Source organism: Motacilla alba, chromosome 1 (assembly GCF_015832195.1).
Source record: "Motacilla alba alba isolate MOTALB_02 chromosome 1, Motacilla_alba_V1.0_pri, whole genome shotgun sequence".
Taxonomy (NCBI): Eukaryota; Metazoa; Chordata; class Aves; order Passeriformes; family Motacillidae; genus Motacilla; species Motacilla alba.
In genome coordinates, this window is record NC_052016.1 from 82,906,171 (window position 1) to 82,920,678 (window position 14,508).

General features: G+C 35.3%; 1 protein-coding gene across 1 annotated transcript in view; it reads left to right on the forward strand.

The window, feature by feature from the left end:
• The window catches only part of GPC6 (glypican 6), a gene marked incomplete at its 5' end in the record, with an annotated part of 732,861 nt that overhangs the window by 285,991 nt on the left and 432,362 nt on the right, over positions 1 to 14,508 (forward strand). The window lies entirely within an intron of this gene.

Consider the following 14,508-nt stretch of genomic DNA (forward strand, 5'->3'; position numbering starts at 1 on the left):
GTCAAATACAATTGTATTAATAGGAAGTTAGCTCCCTATGATGGTGTAGATATAATTTCATTTTTTGGTTGGGAGCTTAAAAGATTCCTTTCCATTTATATATTATATTTTAATAAAGGAAATTAAAGCATCAATCAAAATCTGTGCTGAAATCATGTTGAAGGTTTTGAGGACCTAGGCAATGTAGGAAAATTCACAGATAAGGCTGCCACAATATCCAGAGATTAAAAGCAGTGAAACAACCCCCAGGAATTGCTTGCCTTCCATGAATTGTCAGTTGATGATGAGAGATGAGGTGATAGGAAAGTGAAATATTTCTTCCCAGTGAGCTGAAGGTGTGATATTGACTTTTGAAGGTGCAAAAATAACTTGATTAGACTGAATTTATTCTGAAGTTGCTTTCTAGTTTTAAAGAGACAATCTCCCTTTGAGTTAATGGAATACTTGTAAGCAGAACCTCATACATTACATTGTTTTCTACAGCCAGATCATTGTTGAGAAGTAAGGAAGGGTTTACAAATTAGTGCCACTTCACTGATTTCAAAGATTACAAAAACTGCTTTGACCACCCTGACAGAGAAGATAGTTTTGAAGATGGGCTTCATAGCTGTCTTACTGTTCTGATAACAATCCTATGACCTTGTTTTTGAAAAGAAAGTATGAAGAAGTGGCAGAATTTTTCTTAGCAGCCAAAAAATAAATGATGCTGCATTCTTTCTCTGCAGAAAGTCATATTCCTTCTTTTAGTCAGAATGTATAAATAAACTGTAGGATTCACGTCCAGAAAAACAAGCAAAAAATGAAATTATGGAAATTATTGAAATTATCAAATGATTGAAAGCTTGGAACTTCCAAAAATTACTGGCTATGAAAGTCAAGAAGTTGGGTAATTTAGAGGAAACTTGTTGCAAAAAATGACATTTTACTCCAGTTCTAAAACAAGTCTTTTGCAATAACAATGTTAGTAGCTACAACTTATTCAAATGCCATTCCTTCTTATTTTCCTTTTTGTAACATTCAAATAGGAAGAGCAAGATCCATCTCACTGAAATAGCAAGTATGAATTATATTGTAATGGTGTATACACCAAGAGAAGCATAGACGGTGTCATCGGAGTCTAATATTACTATTTCTGGCATTTGAAGATGACCTCTAGTAGTTTAGCATGTGATATTTTTATGAGCATTGCTAGCTGGAAGCAGGTAAAATTTGTAATATACGTCTCTCTCTGCTGAAAAGGTTTGAGGCTTTGAATTGGTTTTTACTTTATAATACATACTTTTTATCATTGAACTTGTTCCACAATTCTTTCAAGCTGAAAATTCAAATAACCTGGCAGTATAATAATAACTTGGTATTGGACATGAATTTCCATTGCTACAATCAACACTTTTAAAGGATCTGCTTATTAGCATGGATTTTAAATTATTGAACATCATGTTGTATTGAGAAGGGCATTCTTGTAAGCAGTAGTTCTCTTTGCATACTTTCCCTTTTATGATCTTAGCTGCTGGCTGACACAACTTGTGTGTTGCTGACAATCCTGAGCTGGTAAAAAGCAACTGGGACAGGACCAAAGGGGTTCAACTTGTGAATTCTGTATCTTGATTTTCTGATTAGAAGACAGTTTTAAAAAACTATTTCCTCCACTCTTACATAAAATACATGCAGATCACATTTTAAGATCTAATCGAGGAATCATTATCTAATTATCTAATAAGGAATCATTACTTCTTATTTATTTATTTATTTATTTTAATTCTATGTCTTCATATCTCTTTTCCAACTGAAATTGGCAATGATTATTGAAAAAAGATCAACAGGATACAATTGTAGCCTCATTAGAAGTAAAATTCATGATGGATTTAATTACTCTGTGTTTTCCCCCCATTTACACATTTTGGTCCTGAGACATCAAATGATAGTCCTGAAGAATGAAGTCTTCTATTTAACTATAAAATACTTATAGTACAGAAGAAAAAAAGCATTTAAAACACAGTGATTGAAATTACTTTCTGTCTTTTGCAGTACCTGCTAAGAGCAGTGAGACAAAGCAGTGGAAGGAAGGTTTAACCCAACAGTGCATTGTGGTTAGTGTGGCTGTGGATAGTTAGAGCCTGATGGAATGCATGCTTTCAGGAGCTATTAGCTTTTGCAAACCTTCCTTGTATAGAATTGTGGTGAGGGGGATATTTACCATCAAATTTGCAGATTAAGATTTATACGAGAAACATTTTAGCATGAGGATGCCATAGACATCTAATCAAGCAAGTCAGTGGGAAACGATCAAGAAAACATTTTGATCTGAGATGTCAGGGAATTCTTTCAATCTACTGCCTTAAAACTAAACACTAAATATTGTTAAAGCCTTCTGTTGCTCAAAAGCAGACTTTCTAATACTGCCAATAGTGTCAGACATTCTCTCTTGACTCCATATTGAGCCTATGTGATCAGCTTTGAGTGACTACCATCAGTTATAGGAAAAGTACAATTAGCAAAGATTAATCCAAATCTCTAATGTTAATCAATGTGCACCAATGCATTCTTTTGAAACTTGAATCTTGAAATATAGGAACGATGTTTTCAAAAGAGTGATTTATATCCATACATTTAAGATACTATTAAAATACCTTACAGCACTTTTTAATGATAGAGATTTATCTCCAACATATATGATAATTTCCCATTTTTCATTTATGATAATGTTCACTTTGACTTTCACTAAAATTCTTTTTGGATATATTTTTCTCAAGATATTTTCTTCCTTTAATGGGGCCCCACTTTAACTTTAGATTTAATGATTCATTATCATGCTGGAAATTAAAGAAGTAGCCTTCTGATATTGTAGTAGAGGTTTTACATCTTGTAAAAGAAAAACATGAGAGCAAGAAAACATCTTTACTGTTGCATGATGAGTTAAATAGCTGTGTGAATTCCTGAATGTTTAAAGAATACAGAAATACAAGGTCCAACCTGCAATACAAAAGATGAATATCCAAAGAGATAATTATCAGTTCAGAAAGACAAAATGACAAACAGTTGTGAAATCAGGCTGATTTAAAAGGCTAAGAATAATCAAAATAAATAGTACTTGATGATGAAAAATGTCTCATGAGTAGTGAGTAGGTAGGCAAAATGTTCATTTCTAGATGTGCTTATTAAAAAAATACTTTGCAAAATGAAATTTAGGAAGAAAAATATTTTTATGGCTTTTGTTTCTTTTAATTACCTCTTATTCAAATGCAACTGAATAAAAATTAACTTGAAAGCAGCAGAAAACCAACAACAAAGAAACATAAACAAACAAACAAAAACTTTAAAAAATCTAACAGAATCAAACAGAATTTTGTAAACAAAATCACAACACCATTTTGTAATCCCATAATAAAGCAAAGATAAACAAACCTAGTGGCATCCTACTGAAGTTTCAGAGGAATTTTTAGTTCAGGCTAGAATACAGTTAAATATATGCTGGGAATTATCAGGAAAAGCCATTCTTTTACCATTTTCAGGATGCTCCATTTATGCTGATTTACAGGGTAGGGTGTTTCAGGAGCAGCAGTCCTGTCCCACTGACATTTCATCTGTCAGAAATGTTTGCACTGTGTGGTGGAAGGGATGTGGTTTAGGCTGGATAAAAATCACACTTTTTTCTATTTCCTACAGAGGAAACTGTACAGTCAAAGTATAGTTTCCATCTTCATTTTCTTCTGTGGTGAAATCCTGACTGAAACATGGCTAGTATTTTACTTTATCTTTCACTCTGGGACTATCTGGAGTGTAGGAGATAGCAAGGGAAGAGAAGTATGTAATTTTGTGGTAGTTATGATTCTGTATTTCAAGGTAGTCTATAAGGAGACATGAAAGGACGGAAGGAGGAAGTCACAACTCATTTCATACACTGAACCCTGTATTCACAATTCTTCAGAAGCAAAAAAGTTTCTATCTGCTTATCTACCTTCAGCACCAAGTGGCTAAACTGGCTAAAATTTTAACACATGCATGGTCTCACCTCTAACTGAATACATTTTGTCTGGCAAGCTGCCTTCACGTCCTGTGCAGTCACATTTTTTTCTATGGTTTAAGTGTTTTTAGTTGTGCATAGAGAACATTTATGTACAAAAATATCCTTGTAAAACGGGTAGTGCTCTATTTTTATTCCTTTAAGACATTCTAAATATAAATGCACCAAAAAAAAAATGGAAGTAAAAAGGCACAAGGAAATAGAAAGCAAGTTAAAAATACTTTATCAGCAGAGAAGATACTGAGTCAGAAAAGTGGAAATTATACTTCTTGTCATACGTCACTTTGAATCTTTGAAGAACACTTAGATAATATTGTGATGGGCATTATCCTAAGAATATAATTGCTATTAAAATCCATCAGTGTGGGAAGGACTCCACTTCCTTTATATAAGAAACTCTGGTTTAATTTATTAACAGTTTCTGGGGTAATAAGGAAGTAAGAGAAAAGAGAAAGCTCTTTTTCTTCAATCAGCATTGTCATTGGGGAACTGAGCAGAGACACACACTTTGTTCCTATTATCATTTGTAAACACATCGTTACTAAGTCTTATACTGTAGTTACTGGTATATCCAGGTATTTAAATAGTGTCAGTATCTCAGAAAATCAGAGCATCGAAGAGTGTTCTAATTAAACAGTTCAAAGAAGATCTGAGGGCATAGATCTAGGACATGATACAGGTAAAATTTATAATGGAAGCATATAATCATATGCTTGGGATCCAAAAGAAAGTAATCATCATCACATACATAGATTTCTTTGTCTGATTTTTATATGTTCATATGGGCTGCGTGCAACTGGTGAAAGCTGTGTACCCTCCTTGTTGGTTTGAAACAATGGGTTAGTCTGAAACTTAGTCACCACACCTGGTGTATTTATACTTCCCAAAGCAACATTTACAGGAAGAACTGCAAACTTTATCTAGGCCACTGTCAGAACGTGATGAATGAGGTCAGTGGTGGTGCAACCCCAATTCTTTTCCCATGGGTGCAATTGGCTCCCTTGGAAACATTTGCTAGCTGGTTTCAGAATATGCAAGGGTTCCTACCAAATATCTGTAGACTAATAGCTTTTGCAGGGCTTCTGAAATGTTGTCTTGTCAACATTGAATTGGGAATTTTTGGAACATTGAAGGCAGGAGTGTATTCTTTTCAAGGTGCTATATAGTACTGTATGTCATTAATAGACATAGGAAGTATTGCTTGTTAATGTATGAACATATCAAATTCCCTCTCCTACCAGCTTCTAAAACTATCATCTGCATTACAGTAAATCAGAAATTTGACATTTGAATAATTTTAAAGCAGTCTGCTAGCTTCTTCTCATGACTTTTTGAAATACCAACTTTATGCTATAATCAATGAAGGTGTGATAAAAATTGCAGAGAGTAACTGACATAGCAAATTTCCCATAACATTAACTAATGTACATTTTTCTCAGCTGTGAAAAGTAGCAATTAACTAGCCAATCTTATGTATGATTTGTGAGTTCCCTTTTGGTAGCAAAAGGCTGTATTTGTGCAGTAGCATAAATGAAGTACAGGCTAATACAAAATGAAGGTTTAGTTTGCATTTTGCCTATAGTCAGATCAGAGTTTAAAAGGGCTTAAAAGTTCAAAAGATTTTAACACCTTAGGACCTTAAATATAATGTTCCTTTGTTGTGTTGATTTCAGATGAGTATAATTCTCTCAGTGAAATGGGTGTTTATCTGCAGAACAAAACAAGAAAAAATACTGTTTTCTCTGAGAAGTCCTATGCTGGAATAATGTGTTTCATGTTCATACAATTTAGTTGTACATAAGGTGTCTAAAAAGCATCAGTAGTGGTAATAAACATATGGAAAATAAGTTATGTTGGTCTATGTTTATGTGTATCAAACACATCTAAATTCTTGTGATAATGAACTTTGTATTTACCAATGAATAGCAATGCTCCCTAACTGTGTTCTTCTGCTAGGAATGTTTTTATCATTGCCAAAACCATAGCTTTACAAGAAGAAAACAAATCAGATGATAAAAAATTAATGCATTCAAACAGTGGCCCCTTTTCTCCCTACCAAAGAAATCAAGCACCTGTTAATAGTACTTAGACAAAGAGGAAGAGGGAGAGAAAATGTAATTTCACTGCACCATCCATTAGCAGGAGTTTTTAAATAATCAACAAAAAGATGATAGTATCCTTTGATTTCTTCCATGCCTATGGAGGAAACAAGAGAAATTTAAAGTGAAATCAATATCTCTGTTTATATGGTGATAATACATTTTTTTAAAGGATATACCCTTATCATCTTCATTCGAAATTTAAAAAAGCAATGCAAACAAAACCAAATCAAACAAAATAGATAAATCAAAATAAAAAACAAGTACTGGTTTTTGACAGGTTGATGAAGGCAAGAATAATTTGCTTTCAAGTTATCTCAAAAGGCAGAGGACATTTTAGCTGCCACCCTATCTTTTGTAAGATTTTTGACATTTAGAAAAGAATGAATAATGAAGGAAGAGAAGAAAGAAGGCAGGCATGACTGAATGGAGGTCTGGGCTATGTACTGTGTTTCCAAAGCCCTACTGACTGGTTCTGCCAATTAGTGATGCACTCAATATCCAGCTAACAGCTAATCTGCAGCAGTCACCAGAAGCTCACACTCTGGTACTGTTGTACTTTGTAATGCATAAGGGCAAGTGTGATTATGTTGTTATCAGTATCAGCAGATTGAGATGCTAACTGTCAGAAATGCAGTGAAATATTACTTTCCACAGCAAAATAACAAGAGGTAGAAGCATCCTTTAGTGATGCTGAAAATTGCATCTTTCCACCAACTTTTAATAAATTCAGAATCAATGGCACCTTTTTGTTGCTGAACTTGCCTTCTGTTGGTCTTATTTTCTCCTGTGAAAATGTAATAACACACCCTACACTCTCCTTACAGGAAGTTTGTATGTTTTGGCAATGTAAAAACCTCCCCCCACCCCAACACACACCCAGTGGCATAGGGCTTTGCTTCATCATCCCAACTCTTCAAAATATGGTCCCTGGGAAATGTTTGGGTTAGTTTTCAGCCTCCTCACTTTTTATTTAGTTCTGGTTTTTTATATAGTTCTGAGTAGTAGTAAATATTGATGGCAAATAGATTCTCTGTTTACTCTTTAGAAAATAAAGTTTATGTTCTCAGTTTATATTCTGTTTCACCTAAGAGATTGCTCACACTTTTGTGTTGTTTGTATGGGTACTACATATATGCAGTGTACAGTCAGATGGAAAGTACAAAACTGAAAGTCCTTGTTCAGTCAAATGATGCTGAAGATTAATGAAGAGTCCACTGTTCATGTTCATTTGTGTCATAAAAGGTCTTAAAATTACATATTCTGGCATCTAGAAAGATTTTTTTTGTTAGATTTTTTTTATTGAAGATGAGACCTCATAATTTAAAAATCATTCCTGACATTTTTTTCTTCTATTTTAATTTGCCCTTTTGAATGCATTTCTTTCTTTCTGTACTCAGCCTTTTTGTAGCAATAGTCCCTCGAGTCAGAAAGAACCAACATGACCTTGAACACATATCAAAGCAGATGTAGTAAATTTACATAGCATCATGCAGTTTTTGTTGAAAATATATCACCTAGTGGAAAATGGGGACATACTTATGCCCAGACAACATGAAATGAAGGATAGCTTTGGCCAGAGGTCTTTGACATATTAAACTGTTCTCCATGAGAAATTACAACTTTTTGTGAGCTTTTTTTCCCTCTGAAACTGAAGTCAGTGAGTTGGTGTGCTGAAAATGTGGTGCTGAGTGAGACTTATTCGCACAAGGAGGAGCCATGTAGTTTTTTGCAAATCTGTGTGCTATCTGACCTCAGATTTAAAAAATCAAGTGACTTAAAGCAGTCCCTTTTTCCAATCGCTGCACCTTTGCCCTTAGTGCAACATGCACACAACAGTATCCAAAATTGTTTTTACATTTATTTTCATGCTCTCTTTAATTAAATGCAATTGTGACCTTATTTTTTTTTTCTGCTGACTGAGGACAGCAGCAGCAGACTGACATCATGATGTGTGCTAGTGCATACCAGTTGGGTGACTACAGGCTGTGTGAAATGAGTTGCGATAAAACCTGCCTATTTTCTGTGTTAACCCCACTGCACCACATGCCCTATATACCATAGTCAGTATCTGGAATCTTTCTGGTGTCAGAAGAATAGGAAGAAAGCATGTCTCTTGTGGCTATGCATGGTATCCCAGAGGTACCTCCAAAATCCACTTGTGTTTTGAAGGTTCAGATAGGTTGAGCTGGCTTAAGTCTGTCTGTTATTAGTATTATTAGTAGAAAGTGGTCTCCCACTTGGTTTGATCCCCATAGTTCTTCTGATGTTTGGAGAGAAGAAGAAAATCTGCAGATGTCACAGGTGGGTGAACAGGATTAGACGCAGTTGAATCGATTCAATGAAGAATGCTAGCTTTGACACAGTGCAGTTGTGTGTTACATCAATGCAATGCCTTAGCCGGTCAAAAGCATAGTTGACAGAAGATAGCAGAATGAAATATCTACACCAGGTTTTGTATTTATGTGCTTTGGCTATAGTGATGAGAAAACAGAAGCAGGCAATATTTAGTGGCTGAATTGTGTGCATGCAAAGCTACAGAGTTAAGCACTGACCTTCATTTTGGGTAACTGTCATTTTTTCCCTTGAGGGCTGACTAAAACTTATATTTTTTTCAAAAGGGAGTGTGGAAACTGCTCTTTACACTTCAGGTCTTAAAAAGTGAAAAGCTGATATATTAATGTTATAGGTCAGTGGAAGCTGTCAAGATTTGTGACAGCCAGTACCATTTACAGATGTCTTGCTTCTGTCGTTGCTGTTGTTTTATACTGTATTCCTGAAATAGTAGGCAGCCAAACATAGTAGAGAGCTCAGACTTTCGGTCAACAGAGTTGTATTTGTCTAGCAAGTACACTGAGCTGTAGCCAGTTATTCCTGCAGAATGTAAGGGAGATAAAATTAGTGTTCTTCTTCAAATAGATTGGTACAGATGTTTCTGTGTTATATCTAGTTTAAAACACCAAATGCCAAACTCCTATGAAACCAACAATGCTTGTTGTTGAAATTCTACATCAAGAAAATTGTGCACTGATGGTAGGAACATGACAAGAGTCTGAGGATTGTTAGCATGTTTGAACAAATCATTTCTTGTTTCAACATATTTGACTATGATATGGTGTTTTCCTGGGCAGTTTCTGAAGTAGATTAACACAGACAGGGACTTTAAAAATGCATTTAAAATTTTATGCAGGTCAACATTAACAGGCAGTTCAAAACAGAGAATAAGTTGGTGCTGACTAGTCAGGTATGGTCTATATATCAGGCATATGTTTCTTTGAAACATTTAACCCTGCATTCTTTTTTAATCTGGTACTTTAAAATTATTAATTCTGGCAACAGTATTAGATTGTCTCTATTCTGATCTGATCCAAAACCCAGTATAGACTTGGATGAGGTACTAACAGAAAACTGGCTACCCCCAAGATTGCATTTCTGTAAGTAGCATCTGAAGAAATGAACCTGAGTTTATATTCATGGTTTTGAGGGGAAAAAAAAAAAGCGCTTGAGAATAAAAAAAAAAAAAAAAAAAAAGAAGAAGAAAAAGAAATTGTGTCCTATTTGAATTTTCTTACAGAAAGAACTTAGAAATTCCTACCAATTAAAGATTTGCTAACTTCACAGAGATATTGGCAACTACTGCTGTTTACAGTGTCACAAACTTTTCATGCAAATCAGTTCCTGGGATAGATCCCTTTTCATGAGTTACTCTTCATATAACTATTTTTCTGGTTTATTTATCTGCCAGCTGCTATTTTTATTATGGTCAAAGGCTTTCAAGGAGCTGAACTTCTATGGTAAACTAAGCTGTCATAGAGGCAATATACTTTTATATGTATCTTTTATTGTTTCATCCATGTAATACAACTTTACCCCTAGCATAAGGATCCTCTCCTCTTAACTAGAGAAACCTCTAAGACACATTGTGCTGGCCAGAGAGTTGTGATTGGTTTTGACTTAAAAGAAGATGGGTCATTTGGACAAAAATCCTTAGGAGAGACATGAAAACAGGGCTGATACTTTGCTTATTGCAGGGAGTGAATGTGTGAAAAACTCTGAACTTTATTGCTGCTAGTGGGGGAGAGGAGGAGGAGGAAGAGAAATTTCAGCATCTTTGTTCATTGATTTTCAGCAGTAAATCATGTTTTCCTTTTTTAGAAACTTAAGTAATTGTGGACTGATGTTTTCTTAAAACTATGAAATTACAACCCTATGAGCAGTTGGTCAACTGCTCCAAAGAGAATAGAATTTAGTCAAAATCTGTCAAACTGAGGCCCTTCTTTATCAGGTTTATGGACAGAACATCAAGGCCAGAGCTTGATGAGTGGTGGACTAATGAGAAATGATGGGGATTGGCCATCCTGTGCCACCCTGGCCTGGAGGAGAGCAAGGCTCTCTTACAGACAGACCAAGATAGCTGAATCAAAGAGAAGCACTTCTTGTCCCTGAGAACAAGTGACATGGACTGCCTCACAGCTATACTGCCTATGACTTTACTATCTCCCACACCATTCCCTTCTTGCAAAAAAACTGTTTTGAACAGTCCAAAATGGAACCAGAAATAGACTAATAACAAGAAGACAATCTGGTGTCTGATGACATGACTTCCTTGACCTTTTATTTATGCCCTTATGCTGGCCTCAGAGGTACCCTAATGTTGCAGTTGCAGCTGGCTCATCTATTCAGGCCTTCACAGAACCTCCTCTTCTTCCTAGGTAGTCTCTTTGCCACTTAGATCACTTGATGGTGAACATCCCTACCTCAAGTACTTGAACACATTTCAACAGAAGTTTGGCTGTTGCTACCATGACAGCTTGACTCTGTACCAATTTTGATTTCATTTTGTGAGTCTCCATAGTATGTGGATGTATTTCACCCTCTGTACTACTGTGCATACCCGTGCTGGTGTGCATTTTCATCTTACATGCACATTTTTGGCTATGATATCTTAAGGACTCTCTTCATAGAAACAAGACTTCTTCATGTTAGAAGACCATGTACTTCATCATGTTAGAAAACTGGCTAGATTTGGTAACCTACTAAGCCTTTCCCATCTTTCTTACAAAAAGCAAATCACCATTTTCTGCAGCTACAAGTCTGTGTTCACTTCTGTGTTGAGACTAAAGACCTGTATGAGCACTCTTCCTTGTCTTGTAAGGATTTCTCAATCATCAAAGACAAAACTATTGTAATAAAAGTTCAGGGCAAAACCAGGTGTTTCCATTTCGAAGAAATCTTGTTATGTAGCTCTGCCTGCAAAAGGACCTTCTATATCTTCAATAGCAGCACTAGCCTCATAACCTACAGCTACACTAATGTAAAGAAAAAGTCCTTCCTCTACTATATCTCTTCCTTTGCTATAGGAAATTTACTTTGAGGCTTTAAACATTGACATTGCCCTTTCATCTTTCAGGTTGCTAACGCACTCATCATAGCAAGTGCCATGCACTGTGCTTGGAACAGCACATACTCTTGGAAATTTTCTTCCAGGTAGCATCACTGTTCCTGATCTTTCCTCTGTAGCCTAGGACAAAAATGTTACAGTGCAGTGGATTAATCTGCAGGGTTTAGAGCATCTCTTATGCACAGCTTTGTAGCCCTGAATGATGGTAAGACCTGCAAGATGTGGTCAAGGTGGAGTTTTTAAAGGAAATCACAGCTGTGCACTCAGAAAACTGGCCAGCACTCTTCCTGCCTGTGGGGTAGTGGTGACATGTAGAGCATTTTGTATAACCAAAGACAGCCAAGTTTCACAATCTTCCTCCAAAGAGTCATCAGTTTCATGAGGATTTCCGCAGCTATGGGGTTTAAGGAACACTGTATTTCTTTATGGGTATTGTAGCCAATTTGTGCTGGCCAGTAAATCAAGAAACCCAGCAGCTCTCTCCTACTTGCAGCCATACTATTTTCCAGCACAGAGTTCTTGTACCAGGAAAATCTGTTGCTCACCAAATATGAACAAGTATAGTTGTTTGCTTGTTTGGTTTTCTTTTTTTTCTTGAGAGAACTCATTGAAAGCATACTGAATGTTTTCAGACACACATAATAATGAGTATATGTAGAAATTAATTAAATTATCTTTCTGAATAGGATACTAGCAGATTAAAACATAATTATGAAGTCAAATATAATTTTCAGTATATAGATCAATTTTTAATTGCTAGACTAATTAGAGAAAGACAAGAGACCTTTGAAATCATTTGACTGAACAATTAATCAAATGCAGGGTTTGCATTTTTCCACTCTGGTCCCCGTTCCTTTGCAATTAATACCAGTCTTCCCATAGTCATATAATAGAAGCTTTTGATTTAGTCATTTAGAAGTTTAACTTCTTGAATAAGACCAATGAACCATTGCATTAATATGCTAATTAAAACTGTAAGGGGTCTGGAAATTATTAAAGTCTTAAAATATTTATTGCTGTTTTGCTTTTCCAATGCAGGAAGTGAGTGCAGAGTCTGAGTTTAAAGATTTGTTTGTGAAAAGATTTTAAAATGGGAAGAACTTTTAATAGTATTACAAAAAACATTTCTGATTTGGATATTTCAGGCACTTGAATAATTTTGGACTGCAATATGACATTCCCAGTTGGGTATAATGTCATTCCTTTGGGATGTTTTTTGCTAATTTAGCCAGCTGAAATGTGAGACAGTGTCATGCAGCAACTCAGACTTTTTTCTCTAACTATGAAAAATAACACAGAATGTTAAGGAATTACATGATCTATTGTAGTGACAGACTTTTCCATCAGTCCATAAATGAGAGTATCTGTGAGGCTGTGCCATAAATCATAAACATCATAGGGTACCAACATTATACAGAAGGAGTTATAATTAGATCACAGAGATAAGTTTGAGCATAACATATTTTACAGCTATGGGAAAAGTAGCTGCCTTATGAAAATCAGGATTAGATTGAGTTTTGAATTTCTTTTAGAAAGTGAAAAGCAGATTCTATTTTCTGATAATAGATTTTCAATAACCTGAGACTTAACAGTACGTTCTCTTAAACAGCAAATAAGTACTTAAAATAGGCACTGTAGGATTCATTTTCATTAAAAGGTACAATTTAAGGTCCCTCAATCCGGTTATATAATACCATCCCTACAGAACTGTGTCCTTTCTGAACCTGTTTGAAATTGTGCATTTGATATACAAGGAGCATGCTGCAGCTCTTGCTGGTTTTTGAGAGATGGTGCCTTTTTTCAGAGGGAGATACAGGTGTGCTGGTTTTCAAATTACAGAGGGGGAAATACAAGAGACAGATGTTGACTATGATAAGGAGATGATGATGTATATATGATTAATATATTACTAAGTATGTTTTGGGACAGTTTGGATGACCTCTTTATTCAGATTAAAGTCATGCGCTCTAAATAACAGTAGGCTTTTAATTTAATCAGTGTTTGTCTTTATACTGCCAGGATTCAAATGAAAATGTCACAGGCATTTACTTTGATGGGACCTTGCAGCTACTACATCATTCTTGTTACGAACAGTAAATGACTCCATATTTGACCTTTCCAGGTATATCCAGTTACACTGTAGACAGAAAAATTATAGGAGTGTAAATGATGTCATTATGTGCTTTGATAATACAAATCAAATCCTATTTTGTTGATATCAATTTCATTGTCATCCTTGAATGCTATCATTTGTGGTTCACATGAAATCATAGCTCACCCTGATTTCATGAGGCTAAATTTAAATGTATATGAAGAATATACTGTTTAACATAAATGTTGCGTGTCAATTATAAATGAAGCCAGGTATCAGAAGTCTGATATCCCAATACAAGATCTCCCATAAACCCATTAGAAATTATATGCCTTGGAAATTAATTTCCATGTCTACACATTAAAATCCTGACTTTTATTGAAAACAAACATAAATAAATTACGAATATAAGACTTCATCTTACTTCAAAACGCATATAAGAGCATGTTGTACATCGTTAAATTTTGGCATTTGTGGTTTTTGTTCCAAGATCATTCAAAATCTATCTTGATAAAAAGGAGAACTACAGTCAGCTTTGTTATACATTCTGACAGCTATATCATGATCTATACATAATGCAAGCAAACCTCCTATTTTTTAGGGGCTAAACATACTGATAGAGCTCTGAAGCCCTAGTAGAAGTCATCTAAATGTGCATCTCTGTGACAATGCAGCCTGCTTCTAAAAACCTAGGTGACAGCTTCTGCAGTCTTGTAATGTGTCACTGCCTTGGATAAATGGAGGTGTCTAAAGGTAAATGCACACTTTTCAATTAAGTTAAATCTAAATTATGTCATAGTTAATCAAAATCCAGGAACGGTTCAGTTACCTAACCACAAGATCAAATGCCACATGGCCTGTTCTTTGATACCTGCTCTCACACCAGATATTT